This window comes from Xiphias gladius, chromosome 11 (assembly GCF_016859285.1).
Source record: "Xiphias gladius isolate SHS-SW01 ecotype Sanya breed wild chromosome 11, ASM1685928v1, whole genome shotgun sequence".
NCBI lineage: Eukaryota > Metazoa > Chordata > Actinopteri > Istiophoriformes > Xiphiidae > Xiphias > Xiphias gladius.
Genome location: NC_053410.1, coordinates 11158109 through 11168057, shown reverse-complemented (window position 1 = coordinate 11168057; position 9949 = coordinate 11158109).

Here is a 9949-nt window from a genome sequence, read left to right as displayed (position 1 = left end):
AACACGCCAACCTTGGTTGCATCCCAGTTTCCAGGACGTAGCGAATTATTTCCTGAAATTAGAAAATGAAAACAAATCTCTTCATGTAATGTCCTTGGGGGTATTCTCAACTGATCCATGCATTGTTTGCTTCATAAACATAATTTTGTTGTGGTATTTGCCATTGTAATGTTCTTGTAGTTCAGTGTCTCAACCTGTAAGATTGTACAGGGACTATTTTTATATTCACAATATAATACAGATAGCAGACAATGGATTTTTTTTATTCTTAATTTAGATCAAGGTTTTTAACAATATTCTGGTGATGTCATGAGTGATTTCACTGATTATGAAGGGCAGTGAAATTATTCAATTTATGCTCCCTGAGTTTGCATTGAGTGGATTGCGCAGTCTCCCCTGAAATCCGATTGTTGGCTTTGCTTGTCAGATGTTAATTTAACCCACTTGTAAATCTATGTGGACATTCTGGGGTTTACTGTATCACTTGATAACTGTGAGATGCTTGCCTCACCTCGGGGACTGACTCCTCTCTGGGTTCTTGTAGCATAACGTAAAACACATCTTTTTTTTTTTTTTTTAATGACAACATGTCTGTGCCAAGATGCAATAGGTCTCACTGAGCCTCATATCTGAATCCAAATTTGTGTGACAATAACCTCAACTCAAATGAAAACCAGCATCAACCTGATCTTGAAATACCTTGTGTATTTGAATGTTTTATGTAGGTGTCTGTGTGTACCTCTTCAAGCAACTGTTGGCTAAATGTGAAAGGACTTCAAAGAGAAACAGTCTCACTTTAATGCTACTGAGTAGGAGCAAGTTTTGGGCCATTCCATCGAAAACTATAAGGCAATGTTCGGGAAAGTGTTTTTTCTTGCTCTCATATATGATTAAACCCTTGTCTATTACCCAAGCAAAACATGTGGTTTGAAAAGAGAGACAGTTAAATATATATCACCTTTGGCTTGCCCAGTTTTTAAGTGTATTAAAGATGGCTGCCAACTCTTATTCTGGGCTTCTTTCAGACTATATTGGAAAATGTTGCAAAAATAAAAGGCACAGAGAAAGAACTGATAGCTATTTTTGGTTCAATAGAAACGCCCAAAGTTCAACTGGATAAATAAAAGAAAAGTTTCTCTCATCAAGCATCCAAACTTTACAGCTGTCAGACTGTTTTTTTTCTTCTATCATTTAGAAGGCATCTTTAAACTATTAAATTTACTTCACCACAACTTATGCATGCTTGGAAAAAACATTTAGGAAATATAAAAAGCTCTTTGTGTTCTATATTTCACCTAGCTACAAGACATATTCTCTTCAGGTACAATAAAGCTGAAGCTGAAGTTTAACTAAAATGCTTCTTCTTCTTCAGCTAATGCATAGCAGAGACAGCGCTGGTAATTTTAAAGAAGTACAGCTTGTTGCAGGATTTTAGTGTAATCACCAAGTGCAACCAACCAGATTAATTTCCCCCTGAAGAAACTTGAGAAAAGTGCTAGCATTAGCCTTTTATTGTTTCTTTATGACTGCTGTCCATGCTCCCGCCCTTTGATCCCGCACCCCCAGCGGGAAGTTTGCGACTCACTGCAGGATCGATAAAAGGTGCGATGAGAGCTGCACTTTTTAGCAGCTACGAGGTACAGAGTGCTGAGAGAAGTGTAGACAGAGGAAGTGGCAGTCTAAATGGAAAGTAATGGATTTAGGATGAGAAGAAACACATAGGACTTTTTTTAAAACTCCAGGCTCTGACTACAGCAACCTCCAGTGTCTCTCATCTTGGCCATTTTTGATCTGTGTGACCTGAGCCCGAAATTGTTGCCTCTTCGCCATTCATTATCTCTGCCACTCGCTTTGTGTTGCAGTCTCAGTTTTGAACTGCCGCCTCTCTTAACGTCACATCTTACCCTCTAAAAACTCACTCATTTCAACAATAATTTTCTTCATTTAACTTAATGTAAAAGTGTAACATACTGTAAGAAAGCAAAGGAAATGATGGCAAGAATGACGAATGAGTAAAACGCATATTAATTTTGCACGTTTTACGAGAAAGATTACGTAATTAAATAATTCACTTATTCTGGTATTATTTCTGTTGTCTTTGCTCAAGTGCACACAATATTTATCAAGAAAATTTTACGTTACAAACTGTGAAGCGTAGATTTGGGTATGGATTTGGATTATATAAAGGTGCTGCTGAATTGTCTCTACCATTTTTTATTTTTTTTTTACCATTGATCTTTTATTTTAACTCCTTAGAGTGTTACCCGTGAGGTCTAAGCAGTTTGGCATAGTTTGTGTGTTATCTGTAAAAAGTCAACTGCCTTGTTGAAGAGTGACAGAACAAGATACGGGGGATACTTGACCTGATGATCTGGCAACCCTCAGACTGAACTACACATTGACAGCTCTCTTCAGACTCTATGAGAAAAATGATTGGTGGTGAATCTAAAATGGCCGGTGTAGTTGAAATTGTTAAAACATCACAAAGCCATAGATAATTTCTTGGCTGGTTATCAATAAAATCAATCAGTTTATATTATATATATAGTTATATATTTACCAATTCAGTTATTGTAATGCCAAGTGAAAAAGTGATTCATAGTCAAATGGCTGGCTGTAGGTTCATGGGCTGACTGAAAAATAAATACTAGTGCAGGTTTTGGATGTTTTTAAATATAGGTTGCATAACCTTTTTCCTGCAGCTAAAAAAGTTAGAAACACAGAATGTCAGATGATATTGGTTGACAGTTGGTTCAAACAGAATATCACATTACCTACTGGGTATTGTACATTTATTTTAAAAATATATCATACATAAGTTTTAAATATTAATTTTAGTCTCAGATTCACAGAGTAATAATTCATGGAATATCTGTTGAAAATTAGAGTAAATGCCATATGATACATGTCCTGTTTTTGGCATAAAATGAAATGTATGCCCCTGCATTACGCATGCGATAATGCACAATGTTGTGTCCCAATGAAGAAAAATAAAACAAAGAACACATTGGGTGCATAACCGCCAAGTCCATCTATTTCCTAATCACATACCTTGAAGCACTGTCTCAATTAATCTTTCAAACCATGGCAACATTCCCAAAATAACAAAAACAGGAAAACTGAAATTCCTCCTTTATTTGTTAAACCTCCCTAAGCTGACACCGTGACTATTTTTGTTTTAATTGTGAGTTTGTTTAGCATGGGAGTTTAATCATTAATGTTGCATAAACAATTGCTTCTGTTGCTACAATACCTGCAGCTAGATTTGCTCTGCCTCCCATTTGTACTTTACGGCTAATTGTAAGGACATACTGTGTATGTGGTAATTTCAAACAATAGCCCTTTATGCTGCAGTTTAAATTAACTAGCAGGTATATATGTAGAGGTTCTCCATAGAAAACACCACATTATGGGGCGAGGAGATCCCAGCTCTTCCACTTCATTCCTGACAAAAGTATAACATAAAAAAACCCTGTATTTCCAACAGAAAGATAAGCAACATGTTTTAATAATTATATTGATGAGACACTTGTTTAACATTTCTTGGGCTAGAGGTGTTGACAGATTAGCTGTAGTTTACAGTTGAGCATCACACTTCCTCTGTGTCAACCAGTACCTGCAGCTATGCCTGTCTGACTCTTTCAAAACCCCTCATGCATTTACACACAGAAACACATTGTTTAATTCATTCAGCTGTTTTCTTGACGAGGAAGCCCTTGAAGTTATAGGCTGTGATTTGTGAATTGTAATACAATCGCTGGGTCTTGTCAAATGTTTGAATGTATTACTTGGCTTTTGATTCTAAGACCTGTATACATATAATTAGAACTCTTCCCATCCTTCCTTTGGTGTGCCAACAGATGAGGAATTGACCTGTGCCATAAATCATTAAATCATGTGATGACCTGATTTGAATGTTCTGGGAAACGGCATGCATATGTTAGGGTTACTGATGAGCTGTCAGTCCTTAGAAATTCTAAAGGAAGACTGTATCTCCTGACACATATACAGGTATAAGGAGCACGTGAGAGCTCATTTCTAAATGTCTCAGGAAATTGAAAAGGCAAAGATAGTCACCTCATGTATGAACTAAGAGAAAGGTCTGGCACTTTTCTGTTTTGAATATTTTGGGTACGTATGGAATGAATCAAAAAACATGTGCTGCACTGTTAACATGACCAAGAGTCAACAGCGGTTCTGTGACGATGTTAAGCAGGTATGTTTACCATTATCACCATCTTTGTTTAGGATGTTAGTATGCTAACAAAGTGCAACATTTGTGCAACATAATGCACAAATTAAAATTTTGACCTGATGATGACACTAGATGAAAAGTTAAGGTATCACTAAAGTGATCTAGTGGCGCTAGAGGAAAAATCAGGGGTTAATCAAAGTCATTAGGATACATCAAACAGGGACCATAAATGCCTATAAAAAATTTAATCGCAACACAGTAAGTAAATGTTGACTTTTTTCACTGGATAAGTGAAAAACTTGACCTGATGTCGGCACTAGAGGAAAAGTCAACAGATCGCCATATTTAGCAGGATTCATCCTCTGGGTATCAAGAATATCTTCTCCAAATTTCATGGCAATCCATCCAGCAATTGTTGAAATATTTCAGTCTGCTGTAGTGGTGGATTGACCACCCAACCGACCAACACAGGCATCCTCAGAGTCACCTCACCAGTGTTGCTAAAATGGAATATTGCCAGTCAAATTGGCAGGAAAAGTTCCTTTGAACCAATTTTTTTTCCCCCCACAAAGCTGTAAAATAGCATCGACAGTCAAACAAATTTGACAACAAGGCACCCACTTACTGCTATAAAGTATCAAATTAGTGAAGTTATCTGAATTTCTGGGGACACTGTGTACCTTCTCTTGCATGACAGTATTCAGATGCTTTGTGATTCTCCATCTCCACTGGATCCAACAAATGTTGTGCATATTGCATTGTGTTTTTAGATATTCTAACATATTAATGGGACAAACGAAGACAGAGTCTCCTTTTGATCATTAACCATTTGGATATAGCGTGCAGCGTCTGTGTGTAGGTGTTTGTGTGTGTGCTTGTACTGTATATGACTGACTGACTGAACAGTAAGGCGTATTGCAGCCAAGAAGAGGTGCTGCAGTGTCGCTTTCTGGTAAGCTCTGCTTTTGTTGGACTCAGTGAGAGCGTGCTTGGCTTAGGAAGGGGATCAGACTGTTGTGCAATTGATCTCTTTGACTGGATATCCAAAGCTGCAACATCAACAATAAAGACACTCGCAAAAGAACTGAGCAGTGCATTTTTGTACAGAACACAAAAATCATACTTCTGAAACATTAAGGATGGGTAGACAGCCAGTTAAACCCTGAAGCAGCAGAAGACAAACGTAATTGCTGACAATTCATGGAGAAAAAAAAACTGCGTAGTAAAGGGTGGATTCAGACTTGTTTTCTACCAGGAAGTTGCAATAGAGCTAGTGGAACAAGGGAACTCAAAAACAAAGATGACCTCAACATGAACTAGTGAAACTGAAGTTGTGTAGCATCAACTATGACTATTTCTTTTAACAGGCTACCAGTGAAGCTTGGATTTGGAAGCAAAGCTGGTGGAGGGGAAACAAATATTCTATTGAACAATTCAGAGCACAGATTATCACAACCACAGAGTCCTGCAGTGTGAAATTGCTGAGTAGTGTAGTGTGAATGATTCAGCCACTGAAAAATGAACTCACCATAAAATTGTAAGACACTTGCCATCTTCTCTCATCCAGTCTGTGAAAGTAAAACGTCTGTAGTTACTTTGGATGATAAAAGTGCTGAAGTTCTAAGAGATACCAAACACCAGTGAAGTGTAACAGTAAACACAAATTTTAAAACGCAGGCCATCGTCTGTTTAGCTTGTCTGCAGTTACTGTCTTTTCTCCCCCATAAAGATCATGCAAACAGTTTACCAAAAAGAAATTCAAAAAAGTGGACAGATTGAAACATGTCTAGACCTTGCTACAATCTCTTGGGTGGTCATTTTTAAATCAAAACAGGATCTCAATGCCAGACAGCTGGTCAGAAATTGTAACATGTTAGGGTGACCTGATAGCTTAGTGGTTAGGGCCCATACCACATGGGCATAAATGACCTGTGCAATAAGTTCTTGGTTCAACTCCTGGCCATCCAGAGTAGCTGCTGTCTCTCCCCACATTTCCTGTATTTCTTCACTGTTCCTATCAAATAAAGGCATAGAACTGCCCAAAAAACTTAAGTAAAAGAAATTCTGTCACACTACATCGATTTTTTTTTTTTTTTTTTGCATTTTTGCAAGTGTCATTTTTTTTGCGAAGTCATCGTTGTCATTTCCATGCTTGATAATTCACTGAAAAACCTCAGAAAAAGATGAGCCTGATGCAATATGACAACCAACCAAAAAAAAAAAAAAAAAAAATTTCCCAGTGAGGCCAACTTTCAATTTAAGACATTAAACTGCCACCTGTCCAACCACACTACCAGAACACCGAAGTTTCTTTCTATCTATGTATTTGGAAATATACACCAGCATCAATGAAGACAATATCAATGCACTTGAAAAAACAATGAAAGAGTAAAATAAACTTTCCATTTTCATACCTCCACATCCCACTGTCTTCTTTCTCCTTCTCCTTCCCTCTCTACAGTACTTTGAGTGTGCAATTTACTGCCTGTCTGCATTTGACAAAAAAGCCAGCTTTGAATTGCAAAGATTAAGGGAGATATCTGATATCCTATTGTTATGCCAGCAGAGTGTGTAAAACATTGGTACTTCTGAAGTGAAACACTCAGCTGCCTCAGTTTTTGAAGTATTTTCAGTAAAGTGTCAGTCTTTTATGAGACTGTACATATACACCTCCATGTTCCAAGGTGCTTTTCTTTCAGTCTATCAGTGTGTTAACTGATGAAGTCATGGTTCTGACAGTCAGTGCTCTAGGGATACGTCAACAGCTTGTCATCCTTGCAAAGGCTATGTACAGACGGGTGACAAATTAAAGGAAAGACCTGAATTAATGAGTGGAGAAACATAACAAATGTAGATGCTTCCACACAGGTGCACTGCATGGTACAATTAAACAGTTGACATCCCGTCATGCTCTGTGACATGTATAAAAATGCTGAGCAGGTCCAGTTGATTCTGATTTTGTATCAAGATGACAAGAGGAAAAAAAAACTAAGTGACTTTGAAAGAGGGTTCATTGTTGGGGCATGGGTGGCCGGAGTTCAGTCACAAAAACTAATAGAAACAGTGACTAAAGTGACATCGGCATACAGATCTATGGGAAAGACATCAGTAAACAGGTCTGGAAATTGTGTTCAAAAACGCAAGAGCAACTCTACTTTAGGGGACTGAGAATGTCAGCGCAGGATGTGATCAGCCACATTCACCCATTCACACAGACATTCATACAGCACTTTTTCTGTACATACACACACACTCACACATCAATGATACATCAGGGGAAATATGGGGTTCAGCATCTTGCCCAAGGACACTGCGAGACGTGGACTGGAGGAGCCGGGGATCGAAGCACCGACCTTCCGGTTAGTGGACGTCCTGCTCTACCTCCTGAGCCGCAGTCACCCGTTAGCCGCTAATAGCATAACACTCCTGAATCTCCAACCAAAATATTGTCAAGTTGGCACTAGGTTTTGACACGGAAGAAGGATGTGTGAAATAAAAAAAGATGATATCTGAGAACTGTAATGCAAAATTGGTGATTAAAGTCAGAGCAGAAGTCACCAATTTCTGTGTGTTTCAGTGTATATACACACGATCATGATAATGTTAACTTCTACACAACTTGATGCGCATGTTACAAGGTAACTGCAAAAAACAAGGGACTGAAAAGAGAATGCAGCAAAGAATAATAGACTTGAATTTCATCAGTGGCTCCCACAATGTGCTGAACAATTTGACTGGCACAAACACAATTAACCCTGTGCTATCCATACAGTTCACTTCATTACTGAGTAAATGAGAATCAGACTAATGGAGCTCTCTATAGTTGTAGACTAGAAGGGAATAGTCATCAGTAAAAGCCAACTTAAGTCAGACAAAAATTATTTTCGTTTCATTGCTGAATGAGTATATCATGATGTGTTTAGTATTGCATGAGTGCAGTCTCACATAACAGTGAGGTATCATTCAGTTTTCATAAGCACCGTTGCATTGATGAATAAATGGCTTTTTAACATTGTCGTGTTGCATGTATACCCTTCCTGTGCTTCTTTGACATATCCAAGATTAGGAGAATGTTTTCACATAGCACTTGTTATCAATTAATATTCAAGGAGTCCCTATAGATTCATTGTCCTTGTAAGCACCCTTGGGTGCAGCCAAAAACAATGTGGCAATCATCAATGCCGCATTAGCATTTTGATGCCACGAAACATATTTGAGTGGCTGCATTCATACCAGTATACACCATCTGCTGCCCTACATAGAAGAAGTATCAAACCACAGACAAACAATCAGTCCATCACGAGACTAATCACTGGCCAGTATAATGGTGTTACAAAAAACATGAGGCAAATAATCCTACTGGGAGCAAAGTGAACAGAGCTGCTGTTATCGAAGAATAGTTATCATTTTGTCAAACATCCAAGACTCACAAAAACCAGCTCACTTGTCTCCGGCATCTTAGCTCTTTGCTCATCTCAAGGAAACTTTAAAGAGATGATTATGTGACACTGTAATAGAATAAACCATACATACAAGATTAATTTACTCCTGTCTTAATGTATATGATAATGGAATAGCTAATGGAATGCCCCAAAAGAAATGGTTGTGACATTCTGCAATATCAAAGTCTAAGATGTATGATTAATGTCTGTCAGATTACAGTACTATCAGAAATGTGCAAGGCACAGTTTGATACAGACAGCTAGGTGGTACAACCTTCCCTGAGTTTGTGCGGAGGGAATATTATAAAGGAGATCATCTTTTTTTGTGATGAACTGTATAAAAACTTTCCCATGAGAAATGACAAACATGGGAAGTTAACTTGAAAAGTCAAAACCAGTTTGACATAAACGGAAATATTTTATCAGAATAGCATTATCCAAGCAGTATGAAGGGGCACTATATGTAATTTTTTTTTTTTTTTGCTTTTTAATAATGAAAACTCAGGAAAACATTCATCACGGTTAACTGTATTGCATCTTATCTGTGCTACAGGATTAAACAGTATGGAATATCTGTCAAATCTCAGTTTATGTTTATGCACGCTTCATTGCTGGCATTATATACAATGTAATCACAATATGGACTGTATTACACTTTTATAATGTAGGGCTGAGTAATGAGTATTAACAGTTTAGTAAGCTGCTTTTCTCCTTTTTTGATTTTCATTTCAAAGAAATGTGTTTTTGCTTGGTCTTCTAAGAAAAGTGCCCCGTTAGTCAAGACCTTTGTAACCATGAGAAATACTATTAGTGTTAATCCATGTCAAAAAATCATATAAATACCTGTCAGGGTAGGTCATGAAAGGAGTCTGATATTCCCTTCAATACACTTGACAAACCCCAGAGCTCCAGTGTTAATGCCACTACTCGACAACTACTTGTCCTTATTCTTTAATTCTGTGGATTTAATTATGTTAAAAAATATTTCAGTATTTCACATTTATCACATTTTGAGACAGAGTAATCCACCAAAATAGACAACAAATATCACAATAAGCAGTATTTTAATGTACTTTTAACATACTGTATTTGCAACAATGTCTTGGTTGGTGCTTGTTTTCCTGTAACTTTGCAGTTAGTGATGAGTTTTAGCCCAGCAGCTAAAACACAAGCCCACTGCAACAACATCAGCACAGGCATCCAACAGCTATCACCACAATTGGCTGAAATGGACTCGAAATTGAGCCATTTGGCTCTCTTTGGCTGGCCAAACACATGCCTGTCTCCAGGAGATGGCTTAAGGGGATTTTTG